Below are 16439 nucleotides of genomic sequence, written 5' to 3' on the forward strand. Positions count from 1 at the left end.
CAAGTACTGAGTTGCTTTTGTTTACTGGCAGGAAATGAGCCAACTTGGTGAGACGATCCACAATCACCCAGATAGAATCATACCCTTTTGTTGTTTTGGGTAAACCAACAATGAAGTCCATGCTGATATCTTCCCATTTCCAGGCTGGAATGGGCAAAGGTTGTAATGGCCCGGCAGATTTCAAATGAACGGCTTTCACACGTTGACAAATGTCACACTTAGCCACATACCGAGCAATTTCTATTTTCATCTTAGTCCACCAAAACCTTTGCTTCAGATCTTGATACATCTTATTGCTTCCTGGGTGAATGGAATACCGAGACAAATGAGCTTCGTCTAGTATTTGTTGACGCAATTCAGGTACTTTTGGAACTACCAAACGGTTTTGGAACCAAAGAACACCATCTTCATCAATTCTAAAACATGTAGCCTTTCCTGCTTCAACCCGTTCTTTAATATGGGCTATACCCTTATTCACTTTTTGAGCATCAATAATTTGGCTCTGGATAGCTGATTCAAGAACAAGATTGGCTATGGTTCCATGCTGAATTATTCCCAAATTCATTCTTTCCATTTCCTGACACAAGGTGACAGTTAAAGGTTCTGCCAAAAGACAATTACACTAAGATTTTCGGCTTAGAGCATCTGCCACCACATTAGCTTTGCCAGGATGGTAATGAACCTCAAGATCATAGTCCTTTATCAACTCTAACCATCTTCGTTGCCTCATATTCAGCTCGGATTGGGTGAAAATATACTTTAAACTTTTATGGCCCGTGTATATATGACATGTATTACCCAGCAGATAATGGCGCCAGATCTTGAGTGCATGAACAACAGCAGCCAATTCAAGATCATGGGTTGGGTAATGCTCTTCATGACGTTTGAGTTGCTGAGATGTATAGGCAATCACTCGCCCCTCTTGCATAAGTACACACCCTATGCCAATGCCTGAAGCATCGCAATAAACATCAAATGATTTCTCAATATCGGGTTGAGCCATTACTGGTGCTGAAGTCAACAACTTCTTTAGCTCTTCAAAAGCTTTGTTGCACTCGGATGACCACACAAACTTGACATGATTCTTGAGCAACTCAGTCATAGGCTTAGCTATCTTAGAGAAATCTGGAATAAAACGACGGTAATATCCCGCTCATTCCAAGGAAACTTCGGACCTCATGCACTGTAGTAGGTGGTTTCCATTGCAAAATGTCCTTGACTTTACTTGGGTCGACCGCAACACCTTCGGCAGACAAGGTATGACCCAAGAACGGAATTGTATCCAACCAAAATTCGCATTTACTAAACTTGGCATATAGTTGATGTTCTCTTAACCTTGTCAGAACAATACGCAAGTGCTCTGCGTGATCTTCTTTGGTCTTGGAGTATATCAAGATGTCATCAATAAAGACCACCACAAACTTGTCAAGCTCGGGCATGAACACCGAGTTCATTAAGTACATGAAATGTGCTGGAGCATTGGTCAGACCAAAAGACATAACCAAATATTCATACAGACCATATCGGGTAGTAAAAGCAGTCTTAGGAACATCTTCAGGACGGATTCTTATCTGGTGATAACCCGATCTAAGGTCAATCTTAGAAAATACTTTAGCTCTAGAAAGTTGATCAAACAACGAATCAATACGAGGGAGAGGATATTTGTTCTTAATGGTCACCTCGTTAAGTGGCCGGTAATCAACACATAACCGGAGTGTTTGATCTTTCTTCTTCACAAAAATGGCAGGACAGCCCCAAGGTGATGAACTTGGGCGAATGAACCCTTTGTTGAGCAAGTCCTGCAATTGAGTCTTTAGTTCTGCTAACTCCTTAGGTTCCATTCTGTATGACCTTCTAGATATAGGTGCAGTACCTGGCTGCAATTCAATCACGAATTCAACGTCCCTTTCTGGAGGCAAACCAGGTAAATCTTCAGGAAATTCTGAGACAACAAGTATATCTTTCACCTCTTTAACGGTAGCAGCACATACTCTTTCTACTGCTCTCCTTGGTGTCGATACCTGGATCAACAACTTATACTTACCATTAGGTGAGTCCAACTATATTGTCCGTTGCAACGCATCGATCACCGCCCCATGCTGACGAAGCCAATTCATACCAAGAATCACATCTATATCTTGATTTTGAAGAACTAGCATGTTGGTAGGGAACATGTGACCAACCAACTTTATGGGTATCTGATATACCATCTCTTTAGTATGCAAGAGTCCTCTAGGAGATTGTATACAATACCCAGTATCCACCACTTCCATAGGCAACTGGTGCTTCAACACAAATGTCCGATTTATGAAGGTGTGTGAGGCACCAGAATCAAATAAAATACTTGCCAAATGATTGGCAACCGGAAAAGCACCCATCATAACTGGTTCACCCTCAGGAATAGCTTTGATTTTGGTATAATGGAACTGACCCAGTTTAAGAACAATCTTATTCTTCCTTGCTTTTTGCTGGCTACTTCGAGGAAGATTCACAAGTGATTGTTGCGCATCCACTAGCTTAGAGAAGTGACAATCCTGAGTAGAGTGTCCTGACTTACCACACTTCTCACATGGTTTGGCATTGGATGGAATATTTTTAGAACGGATGTCTAGGACATCTGGCTTAGGTGGAATGAAAGGGATAACAACCTGCCTTTCGCATGACTGCGGTGAGCTAGGCAGCTGGAGTGGAGAAGAAAGAGGATAATAAACAGGTTGATAAACAACCCTCCGGTACCGTTTGACTTTACCAGAGGATTCCTCCGCAAATTTCTTTCTTTTAGACTCTTGATGAAGCCGAATCTTGTTATCACCCAAAACAGCTTGACTGACCACTTCATTATATTTTTCAGCCAAACTAGTTGCCATCAAGCACTGGAGCTTCTCATTAAGGCTACGCAGGAAGTAGAACTTTTTCTTCTCATTGGTATTCACAAAATCCAAAACATATTGGGATAACCGGGTAAACCTCTCAAAATATTCCATTACACTCTCTTCTTCCCCTTGCTTCAAATCTAAGAACTCATTGAATTTGATTTCCATCAGGGCTTTCGGAATATAACGTGTCTGGAATACTTCCTAGAATTCGTCCCAAGAAATTTGATGCCCGTCTTGCTGTAACGCAAGGTATTCTGCCCACCAGGCTCCAGCTTGACCCTGAAGTTGTTGTGCTGCGCACTGAGTTTTCTGAACATCATCACAACGGATGAGTCCCAATTTCTGTTCAATGGTTCGAACCCAATCTTCTGCCTCCAACGGATCTTCCGCTTTGGAGAATACCGGTGGTTGCGTGCTGAGAAACTCTTTATAGAGGATAGCAGCATCAGAACCATGATAAGCATATGCAGTTGATGTTGTAGGCTGAGCTATTTGCTGTAGAATAGCGCTCACATTCGCAAGTTGAGCCACAACATCATCCAAAGTTGATGCCGGAGGTGGATTGGGTGCATTGGCATTCCTCTGGGAAGCACCATGATCCTTTCCAGAACGAGTCCTCATTCTGCCAATTAAAAAGGCAACTTAGCTTCCAATCTTCACGAATAGGAAAGGCAGGATAGAAAAGTAAAGACAGGTAGCATGAACAGGGTGGATAAAACACGCACTAAGTCGGTTACACTGGGGGTTTAACTTAAAAGTTATATGTCATGATGCATGCTCGGCCTATTCGTCCTCACAATTCTTGCCAACTCAGTGGCTATCACGTTCTATGGCGGTGGCATACCTACTCACTCTGTCATTGATCACTAGTCGCACTTTCCTATTGTTTAGTTAGTGTACCTGCAGAAAATTGCATTATAGTTGTGGGTTAGTGGTTAGCATCTTAAACTAAGCCACCTTATAGTCCTTAGTTTTAACCACATACTATTTGCACTTCTACTATCAGGCTTTGCTGATCCATTATTAAGTTTTTCAAAGTAATTTGGACTCAAAATCATTTTGAAGTTTATCAAAGGATTACTTTAATATCCATGCTAATGAGGGATCGCTCCGATACCACGCTGTGACAGCCCTCCCAAGTTATTAGGCCCACATGCACCAATCCTTGCCTTAATGGCCTCAGATGGCTGTGCACGTGTACCGGATAACTTAACAAGGCTATCGAGTTCGCCAACTGGAACTCATCATCCCAAGGATCTCCCACATAACAGGTATATTACAGTAATCACATTTGATACACACATTGGAGATAGAGCGGAAGACTTTTACAAAGTACACTTTACATTCCAGAACTCAAGTTTTACATGGTAGAAAGAGATGTATTTATTACAAGTCCTGATAGTACTCGAAGTGCATAACTTATTACAATAATTGGAAGGGTAAAGACTTTCCATAAGATATATACATAAACATTCTAAGCTTCAAGTCATCCACAAGAAGTAACTAACCCAAAGATAAGGGAATAAACCTTCTCCTACAAAAACAACAAGGGATAGAACCCTGAGTACACAATTACTCAGCAAGACTTACCCGACTAAAGAAAAGACTCTCAAGGGTATGCTGGCTTTTGGGAATCAAGGTAAAGCTCATCAAAGTTCAAGGACTCATTTTGCAGAAAAGCTTACTAGAAGTGGGTCCTTAAGCCAAGTTTTATTTCACAAGTTAGTTTAATACCTGAATCTTCTAGCCTGAATCTAGCATTTTCCTAATCTAGATCATTCACTTGACCTACACTAGGTTCCTTTTAAAATCCAAATTTTTGTTTCGCTTGTTATCTACGATGAAGGGCAGCGATTCAGTCTTCATATTCGAGAAGTAACGGCGATCCGAATCGATTAATACCCAGCTGGGGATCTCCAACCACACGACATATGCCTCCCTTAACTGTTTTGCACATGTCTATTCCCACGGATCCTCCACCACATGAACAGGTCCGCGCCACCCGAGAGCGCACCACCCCTTTTAGGCGGTCCTTTGCCAGGAGGGTACGTGCCACTCTCGCCATCTCTCCACTCCCAGTGCGCGATTGTCTTTTCATGTATGGAATAGCCGGGTTCAGGCTTGCTCATGACGAGGTATGTGGCCAGATAAAAGGTCCTAGATCATTAGGCCAACAATCGGTACGGTCCTTAATCGACTCAGACGGGCGACCTTTCCTGCTCAACATTTGATCTCATTTTAAACTATTTCAAAACTTTGGCGCCTGACAGAGGGGCCATGCCTGGATAATGAACTTATCAACGTCTTGATGCCTTCATTATCCCAAGCCCATTTTCTTTTTGTAAAAACATGAGTCACAGATCAAAAAATATTTTCTTAGTCTATCAGCATGACTAAGCATCTCTAGTTTTTATAAAACAGGTGACAAGGTGTGGTAATCAACCTTTCAAGGATGGTAATGCATCAAGAGTTTAATCAATCAACTCCTATAACCTAATGCAGCATATAAGTGATAAAAATTTTGTAAGCACAAGAAGGTGGCAAATGCACCAGGGCTTGCTATTTATTGTAGGAGAAGATCCCAAAATTATTCTACTCTGGTAAGTAGTTATATGAAACTCCACCACTGGATCAACAGGCACTGAAGTGAACTCCTTCTTCAAACATTACTTCTTCTAGGTGTTCTACAAGTCAATTACATGTAGATGAATGCTTGCTATGGTATGAAAATGCATTTCAAAAAGAAGGTAACAAACAACACATTATGAGTACACTTTTCTACAAAGTGCACGAAACTAGCCAAAACACAAGAGGATTTCCAAGGGCACTTCAAGACATCTTCACTTACAAATCTCCAGGGAACTAATCCATTTAGACTTAATCCAAAACTTAAACCTTCTTAAGCAACTTTATTGCTTAATTACCCAAGGGTAAAATCCTTTTCCTTTTTGGCAACAATCTGTTTACTGAGCAAATCACTTCTAAACAAATTCAAACTTGAACCAAGTGCTCAACTGGTCAATACAAGGTTGCCCAAAAATTTTCATAATTTTTGGAACACAACTTTTATTTCTAAAAATCAAATAGTCCTTCTAAAAGCATCAGTTATTCCCTGAAATTTGGTGTATGCTGTAAAAACTCTAAATCCATTTTAATAGAAAGTATATGATTTTACACACCTTAATCGAGGAACCACGAGGAGACCGGTCGATGGAGAACTGCGATGCGACGACGTTCACTGGCAGCGAGCCCTCCGTTCCAATAACCGTGAAAAAACTTGGCCACGGTGAGGGAAAGAATCGGTCGGCATGGTCACCACTATTGTCAATACCACGGTGACGCCGTGACGACGGTCTAGCGTGGTCGAGCTGTGAGTCGACGATGCGGCATAACAAGTGGAGCACACGGCGATGCGAGGTTGAACGCAGGATCAATGGCCTAGGACCAACGACAAGTGTCGAGACGACGTGCGTGAACCTTAGGGGTTTTGCAGTGTGGACTACGAGGCAGGACGTCGGTGAGCTGCAGGACGACGTCATCGAGGTGAAGAACATCGGTGAGGTGAGCCGTGAGCAGTGGCCGGCACGACGAACGGGAGGAACAGAGCTTCACCGGCGCTAAAGCGAGGCGATGCAATTTGGAGATGAGACTGGACCTCCACCGGCGATGTTGCAGATTGGGGATAGGTACCAGGTGCAAGGAACACGGAGAGCGAAAGCTGGGAGAGGAGAGTGCGCTGTACGAATTCCAGAGCCGAGCGCATGCGCAGGGAGTAATATAGAGAGATGGCGTGAGATATTTCTAGAGAGACGATGGTGAGCTGGGAATAAGCAAGCAACTGAGAATTCCTACGGAGCCAACGTGGAAGGTGTTTGTCACACCCGGTTTTGGAAGGCAAACCGAATGCGAACTATGTACGTGCCAGGATCAGAACTCACGTACACAGCGATTACATAAATGAACATCATCACACAATGCTCGAATAACAACATAAAAGGGGTACTTATTACATCATAGAGTCATAGACATCCACATATTCATTGTCTTAACAAGTAAATCAAAGTACTAGCGAAACGCAGTAAAGATAAGGCCTCCACAGGCAGCTGACTGGGGGTTGCCGCCAACCCACACCTAGAACTCGTCGTAGTCTTGGAACTCCTGGAAGTCTCCTTCCACGACTTCATCTCCTCCTGAGCAGTGGTTGCAATGCGGACAACCTGGTGTTTTGTGGTAAAGCAAGGATGAGTACACATCAACGTACTCAGCAAATGTCCCGTTTGGCTGAAGTGGACTAGCTTTATGTGGGGTTAGGCTCAAGCAGTTGCTTTTAGTTGGTCACGTATTTATCATTAGTAGAAGCCAGATTTTAGCATTATCCAACCCGTAAACCATTTCCTCATCGAGGAACAACATCATCATAGTCGAACCAAAACCATAACATAATCCTTGTCTCTCGAACCATCTGTATCTCTAATCAAAGAGGATCCCAAGGCTGCTCTTAACAGTGAGCACGGCTGATATACCAGTTTCACTACCCTCTGCAGAGGTCGCACACTTTACCCATGAGCCATGATTCCCTTTCTACCCGGGGAGAGCTAATCCCCATTGACCACTACCTAGGTGGTCCGGCAGGGCATCACTACGTAGCTTTTACAAAGATTCCCTAGAGATCATAGCTGCCCGTTAGGTTTCTCCAGTTTGATAAACACAGTACCCCTCCCCACAGGAGAGTGACTAACAAAGAGCAAAACGAAAGAACCTCGGCACTCAGCCTCGGCAGAGCAAGCACTGTGCCTGGACCCCATTGACGGCACGACGGCTAAGCAACTACACCTCTAGTTCATCTAATTAATCAGCTAAGGGTATCCCATTTCACCCTCATGGTTGCACTGTTATCCCGGGTGGTCTCTCAACGAACCAGTCCTTACGGAGAGGTACTCAGGAAACAGCCTGAGCCCCCTAGAGTATCACAAGATCATCAACATCATCAGGATAACAGTATCATAAATAGTCACATCATGTTCATTGATTAAGTTAAGGCAATAGCAGAGTGCTAACCATAACAACCCATATGGTCATCAAGGATAAAGTAAAGTGTAAAGCTAGTCAATCCTTAGGTCTCAAGTAAGTAATGCGGGGTAGTAAGTTATAAATGAATAGGACATAATGGGACAGAGGACACTTGCCTTCACCAAACTGCTGATCAGGGACTTCCTCTGCAACTGCCTCGGGAAACACAGACTGCTCGTTGTCTACGTAAAGCAATCATTCACACTATGCACTTGGGAAAATAACAAACAAAAACAATATACCAAACATATGCAGCAGAGAGAGGTCACATGTTCATAGTTGAAAAGGGATAGGCACTCTGGTGTTCCCTAGGTCTGGGGTAGAGGACTATACAAAGTGATTCATCATCCACTAATCAAGTTTAAGCCAGTGGTGGGATTAAATAATTATCTGGTTTAAGTTCCTAAACTTAAGTGTTTGAGTCCATAAACTTAAGTGCTCCAACTTTTATTAAAGTCTACTATCTTTTATTTATCTCAAATAGGGTTCCCATAACATTAACTTTATCCTAATGATTAACCATTAATTGGGACATGGAAACAGCAGGGAAACATTGCATAAACAGATAGATAATAATATTATGAACATTTTGCAATTTGAAGCACCTAATTTGGAGTTCATATGACAAAGTTATGAATTTTACAAGTTTAGGGGTTAAAATTATACCCTAAGGACCTATTTTGAATTAAATAAAAGGTCCGAGGACCTAACTGCGAGAAACCAGGGACGGCGGGCGCAATTTCCAGAAAACAGGGGGGTTCTTTAAGAAAATGCGCGGGCGAAGGGGTATCGGGCGCCTACAGCCGTTGGATCTCAGATCGACGGCCAGGATTAGATCCCGCGGCGGGCGCGCGGGCGCGCGGCGGCGTGAGCGGCTGACAGGCGGGGCCGGGCGTGCAGCGCGGGCGCGGGGCTGACAGGCGGGGCCGGGCGGGCAGCGCGGGCGCGGGCGACTGGCAGGCGGGGCCCAGTTGGCAGGGAGGCGGGGCGCGGGGGAAATGGCTCTGGGCCGTTGGATCTTGGGCGGACGGTTGAGGTTGGGTTCGGGTTATTTGAATCCGTGCCGTCCGATCTAATATAGACGGCGGGGATGGGGTGGCTGGCTCCCGTCTCCTTCGGCTAGCTGGGGCGGCGGCGCTCGTCCCCGCGGCGGAGGAGCTCGCCGGAGACGAGGGGCGCGGGGGCCCTGCGGGTCCTTGGGGCGATCCGAGTGGCCGGGGAGGTTAGGGAGGGCACGGGGAATCCATTGGTGGGGTCTGGGTTGGGGCAGGGGCACCGGAGGGGGGGTGGCTCACGGCGGAGTGGCTCGGCGGCGGCGGTAGCAACTCCGACGAGCAATCAAACGCAGCAGAGAGCAAAATAAAGGCCAATAGGGGCGGGAGAGGTTCTTTACCTCAAGGCGGGCTCCGGGGACTCCTCGGCGGCGACGGAGACGCGACGGTGGCCCGGGTCGACGGTGGCGGCTGCACGGCGGACGGCGGGTGAGCGCGGGCAGAGAGAAATAGGGAGGGGAAGGGGAAATTGGTGCGCGTTCCGGGTTGCGGACGTCGGGGCGAAGCTCACCGTGGCAATGGACACGACGGAGCTCCAACGGCGGCCGGGAACCGAGCTCGGAACGGCGGGGTTTACGGCGGCGGCGCTCTGGCGTGCGCACAGCGAGGGAGAGGTGGAAGAGGGGGGCCGGTTGGTGCGCAAATGAGGGAGGGGGAGATGGCGAGCAAGGCTCGGGGCTCAAGTGGCCGAGGGCGAGGTGGGGCGAGCCCCACGCGCGACGTGGGCGCGGAGACCGCGGCACGCACGGCGGCGGTTACGCGAAGACGGAGAAGCTGACAAGCCGGGCCCGCGGCGCAGAGAGAGAGAAGAAAGCGGGTGCGGGCGCGAGGGAAGCGGGGCTGACGGGCCGGGCCCACGGGCAGAGAGAGAGGGAGGCGGGTGCGCGGAAGGCGGCCGCGCCGACAGGCCGGGCCCGCTGCGCAGAGAGAGGAGGGGGGAGAGGCGCGCGCGCGAGGTGGGCCGACTGGGCCGAAAGGCCGAGGGGGGCGGGGAAGTGGGCTGCTTTGCCTTTTTCTTTTATTTTGGAATTGTTTTCTCCTTTTCTTTTATTTATTCTATTTGATTCAAATTCAAATGAGCCCCAAATTCAAATTAGACTTTTTGAGAATTATGCACCAAACAAAAGTGAAATCTAGGGTTCAACATGATGCAACAATTCATATTCCCTTAGGGTTTGAGCTAATAGACTATAATTACAAATAAAATAACCACTTTTCTCCTATAGAAATGAGAAAGAGAAGATTGGGGAAGGATGAAAAAAAGGGAAGTAACACCTGAATTTGTGAATATGAGCAAAGAAATTTTATACCCCCAAATTCAGGGTGTTACAAACCTATCCCCTTAAAAGAATCTCGCCCCCGAGATTCAGGGTTGGTCAGCAAAGAGTTCAGGGTATTTGGCTTTTAGATCATCTTCTCGTTCCCAGGTTGCTTCTTCCTCAGAGTGGTGACCCCATCTGACTTTGCACATTCTGATGGTGTTTCTCCGGGTGACCCTGTCTGCAAACTCCAAAATCTGCGTTGGCTTCTCTATGTAGGTCAGATCTTCCTGAACTTCCAAACCCTCCACTGGCAACTGCTCTTCTGGTACTCGCAAACATTTCTTCAATTGCGACACGTGGAACACGTTGTGCACTGCCGACAAACTTTCTGGTAGGTTGAGTTGGTAAGCCACTTCTCCACGCTTTGTTTGAATCTGATATGGTCCGACGTACCGGGGTGCTAACTTGCCTTTAACTCCGAACCTTCTGACTCCCCTGATAGGTGACACCTTCAGATAGACGTAATCTCCCACTTCGAAACTCAGTTCTCTTCTCCTTCGGTCCGCATAGCTTCGCTGTCTTGACTGGGCTGTCTTTAGATTCTCCCGAACCATTTTGATATTCTCTTCAGCTTCAAGCAAGATGTCGGGGCCAAACACCTGTCTCTCTCCAGGCTGGTCCCAATGCAGCGGAGTCCTACAACTCCGTCCATAGAGTGCCTGAAACGTTGACATCTTCAAGCTGGCCTGGTAACTATTGTTGTAAGAGAATTCTGCATAAGGTAATCTTTTGTCCCATCCTGACTTGTCTTGCAACGCACAGGCTCTCAACATATCTTCTAGGATCTGATTAGTTCTTTCAGTCTGACCGTCTGTCTGCGGGTGATAAGCTGAGCTGAAGTTCAAATGGGTGCCCAAAGCTTCTTGTAGCTGCTGCCAAAAATGAGATGTGAACTGCGTTCCTCGATCTGACACTATCTTCTTTGGCACACCATGAAGGCAGACTATCCGTGACATGTATAACTCAGCTAACGTTGCTCCGGTGTATGTTGTCTTCACAGGTATGAAATGGGCCACCTTTGTTAGGCGGTCCACAACCACCCAGATGGAGTCATAACCGGCCCGGGTGCGAGGTAGGCCAACTATAAAATCCATCCCGATCTCATCCCACTTCCACTGAGGAATCCGCAATGGCTGCAACAATCCGGCAGGCCTCTGATGCTCTGCTTTGGTTCTCTGACAGCTATCACAGATGGCGACATATTCTGCTATCTCTCTTTTCATGCCATACCACCAAAACCTTCTTTTTAAGTCCTGGTACATCTTCTCACTTCCAGGGTGTATGGAGTAGGCTGTCTCATGAGCTTCCTTGAGGATCAGTTCCCGGATAGGTTTGAGGTCGGGAACACACAATCGGTCTTTGAACCATATTACCCCTTCTTCATCCTCTCGAAAGTCTTTGCCTCTTCCTTCTAGGATCAGCTGCCGGATCTTGTTGATGTTTTCATCATCCTTCTGCCCTTCTTTGATCTCCCGCTCTAGGGTGGGCTCTAATTCCACTGTCACTCCTTGCGTACTATTCAGGAAACCGAGGCTCAGTCTGTCAAATTCCTTGGCTAACTCATATGGCATTGGGTGCGAGGCCAACATATTAACTTGACTTTTCCTGCTCAGAGCATCTGCAACAACATTGGCTTTGCCCGGATGGTAATGTATCTCTAACTCATAGTCTTTGATCAATTCCAACCATCTTCGCTGCCTCATGTTTAACTCTGACTGGGTGAATATGTACTTCAGACTTTTATGATCTGTGTAGATGTCGCACTTCTGCCCATACAGGTAATGTCTCCAGGTCTTTAAAGCATGAACCACTGCTGCCAACTCCAGGTCATGTGTGGGATAGTTTTTCTCATGGATCTTCAGCTGTCGAGACGAGTATGCTACAACTCTCCCTTCTTGCATTAGCACACATCCCAATCCGGTGTAAGAAGCGTCGCAATACACTGAGAATGACTTGTGAACATCAGGCAGGACTAACACAGGAGCTGTAGTCAATCTATTCTTCAGTTCTTCAAATGCTTCCTGACACTTTTGGGTCCACTTAAACTCAACTTTCTTCGCTAGTAACGCTGTCATCGGTCTAGCAATCTTTGAAAAGCCTTCAATGAAACGCCTGTAATATCCAGCCATTCCGATGAAGCTCTTGATCCCGCGAACATCCTTCGGTGCTTTCCAGTTCAGGATATCTGCTACTTTCTTTGGATCTACTGCCAACCCATCTTGATTTATGATGTGACCCAGAAACAAGACTTCATGAATCCAGAACTCGCATTTGCCCAGCTTGGCATACAACCGATGTTCTCGAAGCCTTTGCAATACCATCTTCAAATGCTCTGCATGATCTTCCTCACTTTGAGAGTATATGAGAATATGTCGTCGATGAACACTACCACAAACTTGTCCAGATAATCCATGAACACACTGTTCATCAGGTACATAAAGAAGGCGGGTGCATTTGTCAAACCAAAGGACATAACTGTGAACTCATATAACCCATACTTGGTGATGAACGTCGTCTTCGGTATGTCCGAGGGTCGGATTCTGAGTTGATGGTAACCTGATCTCAGATCTATCTTCGAGAATACGCTAGCACCTCTGAGCTGGTCAAACAGATCTTCTATCCTTGGCAGGGGGTACTTGTTCTTGACAGTGACTTCATTCAGGGCTCTGTAGTCTATGCACATCCTTTTGGTACCATCTTTCTTCTCTACAAACAACACTGGAGCGGCCCAAGGCGAGGTACTTGGCCTGATGTAACCCTTCTCTAACATCTCATCTATCTGCTTCTTGAGTTCCACCAATTCTGGTCCAGACACTCGGTAGGCTCTTTTGGAAATGGGGGCGGTACCAGGGATAAGCTCTATGGCAAATTCAACCTTTCTTTCGGGTGGCATGCCCGTTAGCTCCTCAGGAAACACATCCGGAAAGTCCGACACAACCTTGATAGTCTCGAGCGGGTTGGGCTCCTTACTATCAACTGAAATCTGATGACAGGCTCCCTCCGCTGATTTAGGCATCCATAGCTCGGCCACTACCTCTTCTCCTGACGGGGACTTCAATGTTACGGTCCTCTTGTCACAACTAACATTCGCCTCATACTTCATTAACCAATTCATCCCTAGGATGATATCTACCCCAAGGGTGTCTATTACTATTAGATCACTGGGGAACCCTATCCCCCTTATTTCCACCCTTACATTTGAGCATATTTTATCTGTTTGCACCTTGCCACCAACCGAATTAATCCTCATGGGCGGCATCATTGCCTCTACTGAGATGTTATGCAATTCTACCCATGTTGTAGTGACAAACGAATGTGTTGCACCAGTATCAAATAGCACTTTTGCGGGATGAGATTCGACTGAGAACATACCTACTGCCACATCTGGTGCATCCTGGACTGCTTCGGCCTCCAAGTGGTTCACCTTTCCACGGTTGTACGCTTGGCCACGATTACCTGCTGCCGGCTGCAGTACACCTTGCCTTGTTGGAGCATTGGGGTTGGTCTGCTGCTGCGCCAACTTCTTTGGGCACTGCATCGCCCAGTGGCCTTGATCTCCGCAGTGGAAACATCCTCTGCCTCCTCCTTGTGCTGGGGCTGCTTGGTTGCTCTGATTTGCTGCTGGGGCAGGAAGGCGAGGTGCCTGGTTGTTCTGCTTCTGATACTGATTACCTCCCTGCTGGCTGTGCTGACGATACTGCTGCTGCTGCTGCGGGTACTGCCTCTGAAATTGCTGCTGATGCGGACGCTGATTCTGATTCTGATATCCCTGTGGGTGACCAGGTCTGCCTTGCTGAGATGAACTGCCTGAGAAACGTGGACGGCTGATGCCTCCGGACTGGGGTCCACTCATCTTGCGCTTCCGATCTTCCATGTCCTTACGCTTCTTCTCAGTCATAACTGCCCTATCGATCAGGTGCTGGAAGGTGGGGAAGGTGTGATTCATCAGCTGGTAATGCAGGGGATCCACCAAACCTCTCATGAACCTGTACTGCCTTTTAGCATCAGTGTTGACGTCCTCAGGTGCATAACGAGACAGCTGCAGAAACTTATCTCTGTACTCACTAACAGACAGGGGTCCCTGCTTCAGAGCCAGAAACTCCTCCTTCTTCACGATCATCAGTCCCTCCGACACATGGTACCTGCGGAAACTCTCGCTGAATTCCTCCCAGGTGATGGCTTCGGGGTTAGCATGGGTGGCGAGGTAGGACTCCCACCAGGACTGGGCTACTCCCCTTAGCTGGCGGGGACCATACAGAACCTTCTCCCTGTCGTCACATTGGGCGGTGCGCAGTTCCCTTTCCACTGCGCGCAGCCAGTCTTCTGCATCCATGGGGTCAGCAGAATGGGCGAAGGTAGGAGGGTGCCCTCTCATGAACTCACCACGCTTATCTCGTGGCATCTGGGGCATCTGCACTTGCAATTGGGGTTGGGGTTGCTGTTGAGCCTGCTACATGGCTGCCAGAGTCTGCCCAATGGCCTGCACTGCTTGAGTCTGCATCAAAAACATCTGCTCCACTGACATCGGGGGTGGTGGGGGAGGTTGCCTCTGTTGTTCCTCCTGCTGGTCATGCTGCTCCAGCTGAGCACGCCTGTTGCATCGGCGCCTGTTGTCAGACATCTGTGGAAGACATTCATACATCAGCATTGATCTTACCACCTTTCAGCATAAGAAAAGAGAATACAGAATCCTTCATAACACTGAGTGAACAAAGAGCTTCACTGATCCTCATTATGATTCAACACAGCTTCTCAGATAAGAAAGGAAAGTAAGAGTAAATGGTTTCCCAACTAAACAACTGACTTCATTAACATTACTAGCTAGGCCAAACTGCAGGGGAAACCCACAGGTTGGCAACAGTCATTACAAAGATTCAAATCCAGCACAAGTTCACCATAACAAGCAATAAAGCAACTGATAAGCAAACTAAACTAAATGGAAGCAGCTGATAAGCAAACTAAACTGACTACCTAAGACTGGGACATCTGACTTAAGAATTATTACAAACTCCGACGCTAACGATCTAAGGATCCAGATCTATCCTGGTCTTACAGACGGGGGAACCATAAGTGTGGTGACCACGTGGCGGTGAGCGGTATGGGTGCTGAGTCCCAACAGGTGCGGGAGAACCACCCTCCTGGTGATGGCGCTCTGCCAGCTCAGCACGCAACTCCGCAATCTCCGTTCGAGCCCTGCTTAGCTCGTCCAGAGAGTGGTCCAGCTCAGTGTTAAGCACTGCGACTAGGTTGACTGTGCTGCTCAACCTAGGGTTAGCCTCACCAACAGGTGAGACAACCACACTCTCTGTGCTGCCAGTAGGGCGGCGGGGGTAGTACCGAAGGTTAAGACCATCGGCCACGCCACCGAACAGAGAACAGTACTGGGAGAGTGCACGCCGTGCTGCATCCTGCATAGCCGCCTCCGCAGTGTCCCTCTCGGAGATAGAGTAGTGCTCCGAAACGGCCTCTGCACCCCGGAGGTCATCCTCCGGACGGCGAACTAGGCAGGTAGCCTCCCAGCGGTCCGGGTACCTCCCGCGACTGTGCTGGTATACTACACAACGATACTCGATTGACCAGGTGTGCCGGTCGAAAGCCTGGCGCAGCAAGGTGTCGAGTGCGTCGTGGAAGTGACAACCGCGAGCGGCGTCACGGGTGATGGGTCGGGCGACCCATCCTTCCGCCTCCTGCGGCTCAGAGGACTCCGTACTGTGGTCTGAGTCGTCGTCGTCGGGATCTCCTCCAGTAGCTCCTCCAACAGCCGGGGCGTCCCGCGGTGGTGCAGGGGGCGCCTCCAGCTGGGCAACAGAGGAATGGGGCCTCACGGTCTCCACCTCCTGCTGGGGTGAGGAGGAAGAGCCCTGCTGCTCTCCGTGCTGGCGCCGGCGTTCCTGCTCCTCACGCAGGCGGTGGTGCAGCCTCTCCAGGTGACTCTACTGTCCGGACACGGTGCGGTGCAGAGGACGCTCCGCAAGTCGAGACGGCAGGAAAGGAATCACCGACTTACGTGCAGTGTGTCTAAGGCGAGCCATCTACAAAAGACACCGTAAGCACAAGAGTAAGAGCAGAACTAATATGACAAGTGAATAAACCAAAGACAGAATAAGATAAAAATTTTA

The sequence above is a fragment of the Zea mays genome, chromosome 3, assembly GCF_902167145.1.
Source record: "Zea mays cultivar B73 chromosome 3, Zm-B73-REFERENCE-NAM-5.0, whole genome shotgun sequence".
Taxonomy (NCBI): Eukaryota; Viridiplantae; Streptophyta; class Magnoliopsida; order Poales; family Poaceae; genus Zea; species Zea mays.